This window comes from Oncorhynchus clarkii, chromosome 17, assembly GCF_045791955.1.
Source record: "Oncorhynchus clarkii lewisi isolate Uvic-CL-2024 chromosome 17, UVic_Ocla_1.0, whole genome shotgun sequence".
Taxonomy (NCBI): domain Eukaryota; kingdom Metazoa; phylum Chordata; class Actinopteri; order Salmoniformes; family Salmonidae; genus Oncorhynchus; species Oncorhynchus clarkii.
The window spans coordinates 42,187,602-42,202,016 of NC_092163.1; the positions used below are offsets into that span (position 1 = coordinate 42,187,602).

Here is a 14,415-nt window from a genome sequence, read left to right on the forward strand (position 1 = left end):
ATGCTCTCAATCATGCATCTGTAGAAGTTCTTGAGGGTCTTAGGGGCAAAGACGAATTTCAGCCTTCTGAAGTTGAAGAGGCGCTATTGCACCTTCTTCACCACACTGTCTGTGTGGATGGACCATTTCAGGTTGTACACGCAGAGGAACTTGACCTTTTTCACCCTCTCCGTCGATGTGGAAGTCCACAATTTGCTCCTTTTTGTTGACATTGAAGAAGAGGTTATTTTCCTGGCACCACTCTGCCAGGGCCCTCACCTAATCTCTGTAGGCGTTGTCCTCATGAGCAGCGGTGGCCGGCCACTGTTTTCCTCAAAGCGGGCAAAGAAGGTGTTTAGCTTGTTGAGGACTGTGGCTGGTGTTCCCTTTATAATCTGTGATTGTTTGGTGTCCTTGCCACATACATTTAATTTTTGGATAAGTTCCAATCGTCTCAGTGGTAACAACATCCTTTATGCACTTCCTCATGAACTCAGACACGAGTCAGTGTATGTTATTTTATTTTAAGGGGCATCCCGGGACATATCCCAGTCCGCGTGATCAAAACCATCTTGAAGAATAGGTTTCCGATTGATTAGACCAATGTTGAACAGTCCTTACCACGGGTACTTTCTATAGGAAGGGATGAGCAAAATGCAGGCGTGATCAGATTTTCCAAGGGGAGGGCGGGGGAGTGCCTTGTAGCCATCCCATAAGATGGAGTAGCAATGGTCAAGAATTATTGATGAGCTAGTAGCGCATGCGATGTGTTGATTAAACTTTGGTAGCGTTTCCTCAGATTTGACTTTTTTTGCTCCCCATACACACACGTAGTAATGTAATTAACCTTTGACATATGTCTTCGAGTAAATATCAGGCAATGAAGATCAGCATTTAGATTCTTGCTAGAACATTCTGGAATATTTGGTTCCACGGACGAATGTTTTAAATCTGAAACTTTAAATTGGAGTATTCCATACGCTGTCTGTCCCTCTAACCCTTGCTCCTCAGCAGAGCACTGTTCAAATACGCACAGAGTGATGGTACCATCATTAGAGCTTAAAAAGCCCTCTTTCTCCAAACATGGACCCTAGCACACTGAGCTCCAAATAGAAGAACCACGTAAAAGACAGTTTGCGTTTGGGGTGAAATATGAACCAATGGATTGATTTACACTTTTCTGCTGTTTAGAGCTGTTATGTTTTCCCCTGCTCTCTCACTCTCGGTCTGTACATAATATCTCATTTTTGTTTGTCTCTCTCTCTCTCTCTCACACTACTCTCTCTCTTTCTCTCTCGCACACACACACATACACATTCTGTGTTAGATAAAGCAATCCCTTCTACAACACACCTACTGCATGTATTGTTGATAAAGAATTTGTATTTACCCAGCCATCACTACACACTACGAAAATAAATGAGTGTGTGAACAAACAGTCATTTTAAAACAGCTATTAAAAGCTTTTTAAAAGTAATTAGATCATTTTAAAACTAAGCATCTAAATAAGTAATACAAAGATACATCCAATCACGTAATGCAATTTCCAGTCTGAAGGGAGTATTATTTTAATGAATTTCCCAGTGAGCATCAGAGAGGAAGAGAAAGCATGTGTGTGTTCCTGGGAGCTTTCAGGAATGGGGTCATAATATTTTTCTTCAAATGAAGAAAGAAAATCATCAACATGCCACATACAATGCATTTTAGCCTTATTCTAAAATGTATTAAATAAAAAATGTTCCTCATCAATCTACAATTACTACCCCATAAAGAAAAGGCAAAAACAGTTGTTTTTTTTGGCCAATATATTGCAAATAAAACAACTGAAACTCCTTATGTACAGAAATATTCTGACTCTTTACTATGAGACTAAATTGAGCTCAGGTGCATTCTGTTCCCACATGATTTGGAAAGGCACACACGATCCCACATGTCAGAGCCAAAACCAAATCACAAGGTCGTGGTGCACAAGAACACAATGGTCACTGTAAAAAAGCTCCAGAGTTCCTCTGTGGAGATGGGATAACCTTCCAGAAGGACAACCATCTCTGCAGCACCACCAAATCAGGCCTTTATGGTAGAGTGGCCAGACAGAAGCCACTCCTCAGTAAAAGGCACGACAGCCAGCTTGGAATTTTCCAAATGGCACCTAAAGGACTCCGACCATGAGAAACAAGAATCTCTGGTCTGATTAAACCGAGATTGAACTCTTTGGCCAGCATCATGCTGTGGGGATGTTTTTCAGCAGCAGGGACTGGGAGACAAATCAGGATCGATGGAAAGATGAATGGAGCAAAGTAAAGAGAGAAAACTGGCTCCAGAGCACTCAGGACCTCAGACTGGTGAGAAGGCTCACCGTCCAACAGGACAATGACCCTAAGCACACAGCCAAGACAATGCAGGAGTGGCTATTGGGACAAGTCTCTGAATGTCCTTGAGTGGCCCAGCCAGAGCCCAGACTTGAACCTGATGGAACATCTCTGGAGAGACCTGAAAGTAGCTGTGTAGCGATTCTCCCCATCCAACCTGACAGAGCTTGCGAGGATGTGCAGATGTTCCAAGATTGTACCATCATACCCAAGAAGACTCAAGGCTGTATTCGCTGCCAAAGGTGCTTTACCAAAATACTGAGCAAAGAGTCTGAATGCTTATGTAAATACAGTGGGTCTAAAAAGTATTTAGTCAGCCACCAATTTTGCAAGTTCTCCCACTTAAAAAGATGAGAGGCCTGTAATTTTCATCATAGGTACACTTCAACTATGACAGACAAAATGAGAAAAAAAATCCAGAAAATCACATTGTAGGATTTTTTATGAATTTATTTGCAAATTATGGTGGAAAATAAGTATTTGGTCAATAACAAAAGTTTATCTCAATACTTTGTTATATACCCTTTGTTGGCAATGACAGAGGTCAAACGTTTTCTGTAAGTCTTCACAGGGATTTCACACACAGTTGCTGCTATTTTGGCCCATTCCTCCATGCAGATCTCCTCTAGAGCAGTGATGTTTTGGGGCTGTTTCTGGGCAACACAGACTTTCAACTCCCTCCAAACATTTTCTATGGGGTTGAGATCTGGAGACTGGCTAGGCCACCCCAGCACCTTGAAATGTTTCTTACGAAGCCACTCCTTCGTTGCCCGGGCTGCTTGTTTGGGATCATTGTCATGCTGAAAGACCCAGCCACGTTTAATCTTCAATGCCCTTGCTGATGGAAGGAGGTTTTCACTCACAATCTCACGATACATGGCCCCATTCATTCTTTCCTTTACACGGATCAGTCGTCCTGGTCCCTTTGCAGAAAAACATGGTGTTCTTTGGATGCAACTCAGCATTCTTTGTCCTCCAAACACGACGAGTTGAGTTTTTACCAAAAAGTTATATTTTGGTTTCATCTGACCATATGACATTCTCCCAATCTTCTTCTGGATCATCCAAATGCTCTCTAGCAAACTTCAGACGGGCCTGGACATGTACTGGCTTAAGCAGGGGACACGTCTGGTACTGCAGGATTTGAGTCCCTGGCGGCGTAGTGTGTTACTGATGGCAGGCTTTGTTACTTGGGTCCCAGCTCTCTGCAGGTCATTCACTAGGTCCCCCCGTGTGGTTCTGGGATTTTTGCTCACCGTTCTTGTGATCATTTTGACCCCACGGGGTGAGATCTTGTGTGGAGCCCCAGATTGTGTGGAGCCCCCACACTCTCTCTCCCTTGTTGAGAGGATTGCAGGGGGGAGTGCAGGCTTGTTCTTTCTAACTGTGCCAACCATGGTGATTTTCCTCTTCAGGAGCTGCTGCCTGAGTTCATAAGAAGTGAAGAAATTGTCACACGTGACATTATGCCCCCACCCTGCATGAATCTACAGGTAACTAACTGACCAAGTTCAATGTTAGCTATCTAACATTAGGCTATAACTAGCAATGCAAATGGTTCTGAGATACGAATATCATGAATACACAGATCATACATGTAGCGTTAGCTAGAGTGCGAGCCAGCCAGCTAACAGTACACTTTAACCTCTTAAATTTAATGGCAAAATTTAGATTTCTGTATAAATAGACATACACAAAAGTAACTGCTATTCATGTGTAATTACATGATTCTGATATGCCAAAACGTGGTATATTTGGAAAGAAGACATCTGGGAGATAATGAGGAAATGATCAGAAGATACATAGTTCAGAATACACAAGATCAGTCACACACAAAATAACCTTTTATTAACATTTTTCATTGACAAGCTATAAGTGAATTATTGATTCCCAGAACTGGAACCACAACAGGTGGCTTTCACAAGATGTGAAAATATCAGAAAAAAATTGGGTTGATAGACCTAACAACTAGAAATGGACATATGTTTTTAGTAAGGGGTGTCAGGTGTGGTCACGGGACGTTTCCAAGTGTCCCTAAACCTCTCCAAAGTGGCTTAAATTAGATCATTCCAGTGCTATTACATATTTGCAATCCCTACATGCAATTTGTTCAGTATAAAACCAATGTCTACCATATCAGCCTCACTCAAACATTGTGGTGGTGTTATGGGGTTTCCAGGATACATTCAAGTGTCCTTTCAACCTCTCCAACGTGTCTGAATGTGGTAATTGCATTGTTTTTGCAGACTGGATGTGTCTAAAAGTTGTTGTTCACTATAAAAACAAAATGTATTTAACACCAACTTCTCTCAAACATTGTGGTGGTGTCGGGGGACAGACAGGGGATATCCAAGTGGGATATTCAACCTCTCCAAAGTGCCTGAAAGTTTAGTCTTGGAATATCCAATGTATTGGTCCCACATACAAATGAATTGAACTAGCTGCTCTCGGAATGCCAACTGGGAGAGAGGGGTTTGACCTTTTGCTTTGGCCATCTGCTTGTGGGGAATGAAAGCATTTACTGTAGCATGGTCCACAAAGTGGTAAAAAAAAGTATTAGACCTATTCCTGGTCTTGTGGAGGACCTGGTAGTGGCCTTTCAGAGCACAAGATAGGTCGACACCCCCAATAGTGGCATAGTAGTCCTTCACAGAAATGGGGACATTCTTCCTCTTTCACCCTCCTTGGTTGTTATTAAATGCCTTATGCTGTGTGGTGAGCATGGCTACTTCCCTAGTGTCCTTCCATTTCACAAAAAGCATCTTGTTAGCCCTGATCCAATGTATGGTCCCTATCTCCGCTGTCTTTGTCATGTCATTTACCTTGATCTTGGGGAAACTGATTATATTAGGACGAATGGTGCCACAAGCCCCTATTTTATTTTTCAAGAGGTCTATGTAAAGTGGATGTAGAACCATCAGACAGGGTGATTGACATAGCAGTGGTGAGTGAAGGCCTTGACCGGCAGGGGGTGCTTGCTGGGGAGGGGTGGCTCCCAAAATGTCATCATCCAAAAATCTGCATTCTCCACTCTGTGGTGAATAAAATAAAGGGATATATTGTTGTAAAACAGACAAAATTACAGTTGACTAAATTTACAAAACAACATTACTGTAATGTCAAAACATGAAGCCTAAACTGTATCTGTACAGTGGCTCACATAGAAGGTGTGAAGCACAAACACAATGCAAACAGTAACACTTTGAAGACTTGTATTTATTATTTGATTTATTTAATCTTTATTTAACTAGGCAAGTCAGTTAAGAAAACATTCATATTTACAATTATGGCCTACCAAAAGGCAAAAGGCCTCCTGCGGGGACGGGGGCTGGGATTATAAATGAAATAAAAATAAAATAAAATATAAGGACAAAACACACATCACAACAAGAGAGACAACACAACACTACATAAAGAGAAACCTAAGAAAACAATAGCATAGCATGGCAGCATCACATGACAACACAGCATGGTAGCAACACAACATGACAGCAACATGTTAGCAACACAACATGGCAGCAGCACAGGGTACAAACATTATTGGGCACAGAACAGCACAAAGGGCGAGAAGATGGAGACAATAATACATCATGCAAAGCAGCCACAACTGTCAGTAAGAGAGACCAAGACAGCGGTGAGAACCACAAATAAATAATGGCCATGAGAATTTAGTGGCCTCTCCAAAGATACAAGGATGGAACTTAGAACAGCAAACAGTGAACTAATATGAAACATAGACAATGACTACTTTGGAATTATATAACAATGAAATTACTAGTTACATAAGCCTACGTAAACTAAATCCAAAGCACAAAAAGCAGACAATTTATAAAAAACAAAATACAATAAGTACATTAGCTATAAAAATAATTTCCTTACTGATCTTAAAATGGATCCAATCCTTGTAGAAAGCAATCTTCATCGACCGAGTCGAAGTACTCGTTGTTCAAATCGCTCCCCTGATCCGAGTCCAACCAGTATTTTAGTCAAAGCTTCTATGGCGCTATACTTATTCATAATTGCCTTTTTTTAGCTCCCTGTTCAATATTCTTAGTTTTTAGCTTTTTTCCCCCCTTGAGAAACAATCTTTTATGAAAGTAATTCAAGTAAAGCGATAAAATCTGTTTACAATGTAATGTAGCATGCTCGGTGCATCTTGTCTCTAAGCCAGGTAGCAATAGTTCACATTACACATAAAGGGTTTTAGGCCTTGCTTTGTCCCACCCAGGTCAACTGCATATCCCTGGAAAGCTTATCTCATTGGCTACAAGACTGTCAAGGTGCCATAGTAGCCAATCCCCTGTGTAATGGTTGCATACGTCATATTTTGGCAGTCCAAGCACTTAAAATATGCACCCTTAATGTTGTTTTTAAGTTTTTGCAAACTTTTCTTAGTGGATGTACAATTGTTGCAAATTGAATAATGGGTAGTTTCAGGCCCCGAAATGAACATAATTGTACACTTGCAAAGCCAACTAAAAATGAGGGCTATGGGGCTTGTGTTCCAAACTTCCCTTGCTTGGCTAATCATTTGGACCGCCCTCCAAGATGGCGATGGAGATTCCCCCAAGGGCATAAAGCGAGGGTAAGTGGACGAGAGTGTGTCTTTTAAGTGTTTGGATGGCAACCCTGGAATGTAGGTAGCAGTCATCATCATCGGCTCGGCCTGCACTTATACATTTGTATGTCCATATATGGTAGTAAGTCACACCAAAGATTTTAAGGCACAGATCAAAAGCCAAGATATTCAGCATTCCGCAGACACTCTGCTTTTGCAGATATGGGCTACCATTCTCATACCAGACTGAACTGAATAAAACAAATCTTATATGCTCCCCAATATGGAGTTACCCTTAGTTTGAAGATGTAATCCAGAGACAGGTGTTTTATACAACAACCTTCTGTGTGTTCTCTTTTTGACTTTTCGTCTGCATATTTGCAATCAAACACCAGAATTTTCTCCATCTCTTAGATATCATACTCTAATAACACTGATTTAAAAACTCGGTCCTCCAGAAAGTGGAGAGCAACACTTATGCAGTTCTACTAAATTATATCTTTCAAAAAAGCAGTTTAGAAAGGATTACCTACACAAACTGACCAGCTCATGTTATAGACAGATGCATGCTACATGGCAGACCAATCCGAACTCATCTCTCGGCATATCCAGCCGACCCATTATCTCAGCCAATCATGGATAGCGGGAAGTTTGATGTCTTTTTCGTGGGCTAAACCAACTAGGCTCGTCATTTAAAAATGTTATTTGTATTTACAGATGGCATACAAGTTTGTTATTAAGGCACATGAAAGTTCCAGAAGGCATTTCTGCCAAACAAACGCATTTAGATTTTTCAAAAAAGTTTTAAGTTCAAACGGCTCATCTGTGAAGTAGAGATGGGCGACATAGGCCTTGTTTCCTGAAACGAGTCCCAAATGTCTAAAAACCTGTTTTTGATTTGTCATTGTGAGGTATTGTGTGTAGATTGACAAGGATTTTTAGAATAAGGCTGTAACGTAACAAAATGTGGAAAACGTCAAGGCGTCTGAATACTTTCCGAATGCACTGTAGGCTCTAGAAACCTCTAAAACCCAATAGAAATCACACTATAGACAACCACAATAGAGCTTGTCATTTTGGAATTGAACGGCAGATTTTGGCTGGGATTTTTTTGCATACCCTTTTTTAATTTACAGAATTGATCAAAGGGCCAGTTTAATAAAATAAAAACATGTCCAAATCTGGAGGGACACCAGTTGAATAGCCCTGCTCTAAACTATGTAAACACTAAATCTGGCCATAAATTCTAATCTCTAAATCCCAACTCTAAACTAAAATGGAAACTCTAAATCCTAACTCTAAACTCTATCTGTATGATATGGAGCTGTGATTATAATGGTGGTATTTATTGGTGCTTATGTCTTTTCAACAATAGGTTTACAGTAGTCACATCTGAGCTTTCTGAACTCTGTCCTCAGCATGATCAAACGTTGCCCTTAGAAGTGGTGTGTGCAGGAATGGCGGGTGTGTGGACAGCCAAGCGTATAATTGTGTTTGTGTTTGACAGTGTATATGTGTGTGTGTCCATCAGTTTGAATGTGGAAAACCCTCTTAAACCCTCTAACCCTTTCGTAGTTTCATACTTCACTCTGGTTGTTACTGCCCCAGTGACTAACTGACAGCCAATGTGGAACATCCTAGAAGGATTCAATACATAATGCATGACCAGCACAGTTTATGCCTTCTGTAGGGTGTGTGTGTGTGTGTGTGTGTGTGTGTGTGTGTGTGTGTGTGTGCGCGCATCTCTGGGTGTATTAGCTCAGACTTGGTCATGACTGGAGTCACCTTCAGTGTCTGACCATGTCAGTGACTACCGGTCTGAGATGCCCAGGGCCAGACACAGAGAGAGAATGTGATACACACATCCTTGCCAACTCTGACAACATAATTCTGTGCCATGTGGCGGCTAGGGGTGGGGGATTGGGTCGGGTGGGGAGTAGTTCACAGTGTGAGAGAGAAAGTAAGTAAGCGAGAGAGAGAGTCAGGGAAGGACACTGAGTGAGTATATAAAAAAGTGCCTGTGTGTCTTGTGACGGCCATGAATTTGTCTGAACCATCTCTGCTTCTCCTTCCAATAGGGCGCTTCCCCTTTAATTCCCAATTAAATAGCCAGCATCAGATGCGAAAAAGGTAGTTGTGATGCTGGTGCGAATGAAGATGTGTTCAACCGTCAGTTCCGAAGCTTCTTTACTCTGCTTGTTTTGTAGTATTTAAAAGTGTGCTTTGTAGCTTTGTCTCAAGTTTAGGCAGGATCGGATCCACTAATTTCTTCCTTTGGACTACACATCCCATTTGGTCTCCGCTGTTTTGTCATGGCTTTTCTGTGCTGGAGATCTGTTGGCGGATTGGATTGTCTGACTACAACTTTTTTTGCAAACGGTATTTAATTTGTTTGAGTGTGATTTATACCGTGTTGATTTGTGGTTGGTTGTATAAGGGCACAAGGCTAGACCCAGGAGGCAGATGGTTAGAGTCTTTGTAGTTTATTTATAATCCAGAAGGAGTAGGCAGGAGAATGGTCGTGGACAGGCAAAAGGTCAAAACCAGAATCTGAGTCCAATAGGTAATGAGTGGCAGACAGGCTCAAAGTCAGGGCAGGCAGAAGGGTCAGGCAGGTGGGCACGGAGTCCAGAAAAAAACAGGTAAGGGTCAAAACCGGGAAGACTAGCAAAAGATAATAGAAAACAGGAGCATCGGAAAACACGCTGGTTGACTTGAAAACATACAACACAAACTGGCACAGAGAGACAGGAACAAACATCCGGTTAGCCGGGCCTCCCCCAGTGTCCGGCTGGGAACGTTGTGCTTTGCGAACCAGAGCCTCAATACCCCAGACAACCGCAGCCGCCAAACATGAGGCAGGGAGAATGGTCTCTGATTCTGAGGGTTTGGCAGCGAAACTGTACAGACGGGAAAGGGCGTCCGGCTTCACATTTTTGGACCCTGGGCGGTAGGAGATGGTTTATTAAACCTAGTGAATAACAGAGCCCACCGGGCCTGCCTAGAGTTAAAGCACTTGGCTGTGCGGAGATATTCCAAATTCTTGTGGTCGGTCCAAACCAAAGATGTTCCGCCCCTTCCAGCCAATGCCTCCACTCCTCCAGGGCCATCTTTACTGCTCGGAGATCCCGGTTGCCAACGTCATAGTTCCTCTCCGCCGAGTTGAGACGATGGGATATGAAGGCACAGGGATGAAGCTTTTGGTCCTGAACAGATCGCTGGGAAAGAACGGCCCCTACTCCCATGTCGGAAGTGTCAACCTCCACGACAAACTGACGGGTTGGATCCGGATGAATGAGGATGGGGCAGTGGTGAATCGTTGCTTCAAATCCACAAAAGCCTTGTTTGCTGCTGGGGACCATGTGAACGGTACCTTGGGAGAGGTGAGTGCAGAGAGGGGAGTCGCCAGGTCACTGGACAGGTAGCAATGAAATGCCCCGCAGCACCGCAATACAGACAACTGTTGGAGCTTAGCATATGTGAACGTCCCCTAGGTGATAATCTAGCTCTTTCCAGTTGCATAGGTTCTGGTATATCCGACTCACACATCGTCGATGATTCTTGAGGGAGTTCGGGTGGCTTCGGATCCTCTTGGAAAAACCATTCTCGGGGACTTCCGGGTTCCCTCAGAGGTGAGCGAGCCACTGTGGATAAACAAGTGTGCCCGAGACCAGACCTCCTCTCACACCTGTATTTCCCTTAGGCGTCCATCAATTCTAATGGTGAGGGCAATGAGGGAGTTGAGGTCTACCAGTAGTTCCCGAGCAGCTAGCTCATCTTTTACCACCTCAGATAATCTGTGAAGAAACGTTTTGAAAAGAGACTCCGGATTCCGGGGACTCTCGATGGCCAACGTGTGAAAATCAACCACGTAGTCTGCCACACTACGGGAGTTGACGTAATTCAAGAAGTTTATTGGCCGCCTCTCTCCCGGATAATTGAATACCTTCCTCACTTCTGCCATGAAATCCTCCAGATGACAACAAATGGTGGATTGTTGCTCCCAAGCTGCCGTAGCCCAGGAGAGCGCCCTTCCCGACATTAGCGTAATAACATCTGCAATCTTAGATCGGTCTGAAGGAAACGAAGATGGCTGTAGCTCATAAGAGAGCACTGAGAAAGAAAACCCTGGCAGGTACCAGGACCCCCAGAATATCACTCCGGAGGAGGTAAGCAGGGTTCTCGGGGTAGGCTGTACAAGCTCACCACTAATCGGGGAAATAATTACTAGGTGGTTGGGGTTTCTTAGAGGTAGCAGGTAGCCTCTGAGCTAACTCCCTGATTTGCTCTATAATCTCCTTAAACCCTTGGTCGTTGCATTCCATCAAGGAACGGAGCCCTTCCAAAAGGTCCTGTAACAGCTCCTCATGTCTCCCGATCGTGGCTCCCAGGGGGACAGCGTAGCGAAGCTGGTCCGAGTCTGCTGGGTCTGTCATGGCCCGTTCGTACTATAAGGGCACAAGGCGAGACCCAGATGCAGATGGTTAGAGTCTGTGTAGTTTATTTATAATCCAAAAGGAGTAGGCAAGAGAATGATCGTGGACAGGCAAAAGGTCAAAACCAGATTCTGAGTTTCCAATAGGTATAGAGTGGCAGACAGGCTTGAAGTCAGGGCAGACAGAAGGGTCAGGCAGGCGGGTACAGAGTCCCGTAAAAACAGGCAAGGGTCAAAACCGGGAAGACTAGAAAAAGAGAATAGAAAACAGGAGCATCGGAAAACACGCTGGTTGACTTGAAAACATTCAAGACAGACTGGCACAGAGAGACAGGAAACACAGGGATAAATACACTGTGGAAATAAGCAACATCTGGAGGAGGTGGAGACAATCACAAGAACAGGTGAAACAGATCAGGGTGTGACAAGTTGTAGTTGAAAACTACTGAGATTTGATACTCTTTAGGGTTATGTGGTAAAAGAGTTAGATATTTTGATTGTATGATAGAGACTGGGTTTACCCTACACTTTTATGAACGGACAAACATTGCGTGACTAAGGTCACTTGAGTTCACTGAACTCCTTTACCGGGCTGGAATCTTTTCGGCCTGAGGTATAGGACTTTTCTTGAGGAACCAGAGCTTATTGTTTGTTATATTATTATGTGTGATTATTTATGTTGGTAAGACAACCCATGCAACAGAACAGTTGTTTTGAAGTTATTTCCAATGTTTTAAGGATTTATGAAAAGTGTATGTCCATACTGACTTTTACATGAGTCCTTCGTATCGGTGTAAACTTCACGGACCAGACGGGACTCATTCCCTCACACACAAAAAGGAGAAAGCAATATTTTCTCTGGTAGGCACAACCTACCTGGCACCCCCACAAACAATAACCTCAAGTCAAAACCATTACAGTCTGTGCCTGCCAATGTATGTGTGTAGAGTACTCTTTGTCTGTCAGATTTGCAAGCCCAATAGTATGAATTGTAGTCAAACCATTAAAGTCAGGTTGAGTGTGAATTCCATATACCCCGGAGGATATACTGTGTGTGCATGTGCAGGATAATGCTAATGTGACTGTCACAGATATCTTTCTGAGGTGCTACATCTTCCAGCTGTGAAACTGACGTAATGTGCATTATATTATTAGGTGTTGAAATCTGGAGCTATTTAACAATTTACCTGTGAAATTGCAGCTAAGCTGTCCCTGACCTTCCTTACTAAGGTGTGGTAATGATCTCTACCTTCGTGTGTGTGTGTGTGTGTGTGTGTGTGTGTGTGTGTGTGTGTGTGTGTGTGTGTGTGTGTGTGTGTGTGTGTGTGTGTGTGTGTGTGTGTGTGTGTGTGTGTGTGTGTGTGTGTGTGTGTGTGTGTTTGATGGGATGACTAAGTTATGATTCCAGTCATGCTGCCAGTGGCTGTCATCTCACGCTGCAATATCAGCCGTCTCCATCTTCAAGCCTCTTTATCTTTGAATCAACAGCTAGGCATCTGTGTGTGTGTGTGTGTGTGTGTGTGTGTGTGTGTGTGTGTGTGTGTGTGTGTGTGTGTGTGTGTGTGTGTGTGTGTGTGTGTGTGTGTGTGTGTGTGTGTGCTATTCACAGAGGTGTATGATGTAGAAGCCATCCAGAGCTCCCAATCACCACAGTTCATCCCAGAGATGGATTTAGGGACCAGATCAGTGTTATGTTTGATGTTCTCAGGGGTCCTGGCAGGGACAGCTAACACCCTCTGCTTTCTCATCAAACACCTGCTAAAGAGATGGTTATCGCCAAGAAGACGGGACATTTCAGAGCAGAGTGTGTGTGTGTGTGTGTCACGCTCCAAGGCCAGAGCAGACAGGATATTAGTTGTCACCACAGAGGGTGGGGCAGGACTGTTGGGATCTTAGCTGATAAAAAATGACTTCAATAATTAAAGGTTTTGTCTTCTGGTGTCCCTGTCAGTCATCCCCTTCCCACCTCCTTTTCATCCTCTCCTCCTCCCTCTCTCCTTCCCCCTGCACAGAGCGGTGTCCCAAACAGCCCACCTGGGGTGGTAAGTGCCATTATGAGAGTGTCCTGTGTGTGTGTGTGGTCCTTGTGGGAGTGTGTGTCCTGTTGGCAGATGTCTGGGCTGAGCTAAAATCTCCATGGCCTCAGGCAGTCCTTCCCTCCTTTATGGAGCATGACAACTTTAGAGGGAGGGATGCAGGGATGGAGGGATGGAGGGAGGAGAAGGTAGACAAGGAGAGTACTGAACGATGGTGGGATAGATGGAGAAAGAGGTGTTGTGGTGTCTGTCTGTGGGATGTGGTTTGGGAGGCAGCATTATGACACATATGAATATGAATGTCAATTGCCAAAAGTACCATCAACCACACTCAAATCAAATGTTATAGGTCTCGTGCACATGGTTAGCAGATGTTAATGCGAGTGTAGCGAAATGCTTGTGCTTCTAGTTCCGACTATGCAGTAATATCTAACAGTAATTAACAAATTCACAACAACTATCTTATACACACAAATGTAAAGGGATGAATAAGAATATGTAATGTACATATAAATATATGGATGAGCGATGGCGTGCGGCATAGGCAAGATGGTGTAGAATACAGTATATACATATGAGATGAGTAATGTAGGATATTTAAACATTATTAAAGTGCCGTTATTTAAAGTGACTAGTAATACATTTTCAGTCCCTTTATTGAAGTGGCCAGAGATTTGAGTCTATGTGTTGGCAGCAGCCTCCCTATGTTAGGGATGGCTGTTGAACAGTCTGATGGCCTTGAGATGGGAGCTGTTTTTCAGCCTCTCGGTCCCAGCTTTGATGCACCTGTACTGACCTCGCCTTCTGGATGATAGCGGGGTGAACATGCAGTGGATCAGGTGGTTGTTGCCCTTGATGATCTTTTTGGCCTTCCTGTGACATCGGGTGGTGTAGGTGTCCTGGAGGGCAGGTAGTTTGCCCCCGGTGATGTGTTGTGCAGACCGCACTACCCTCTGGAGAGCCTTGCGGTTGAGGGCGGTGCAATTGCCGAACCAGGCGGTGATACAGCCCGACAGGATGCTCTCGATTGTGCATCTG

At 43.6% G+C, this 14,415-nt stretch overlaps 1 protein-coding gene across 2 annotated transcripts in view; it reads left to right on the plus strand.

Moving 5' to 3' along the window:
• LOC139370873 (contactin-2-like) overlaps positions 1-14,415 on the plus strand; it is a 75,008-nt gene that overhangs the window by 34,270 nt on the left and 26,323 nt on the right. Inside the window, exon 1 of one of the 2 annotated variants that reach the window (XM_071110724.1) lies at positions 13,320-13,383. The exons of the other annotated variant lie outside the window; for it this stretch is intronic. The gene's annotated coding sequence lies outside the window, so the exon portion shown is untranslated. Of the gene's footprint in view, positions 1-13,319; positions 13,384-14,415 lie in introns of those variants that run through there. 2 annotated transcript variants of the gene reach the window in all.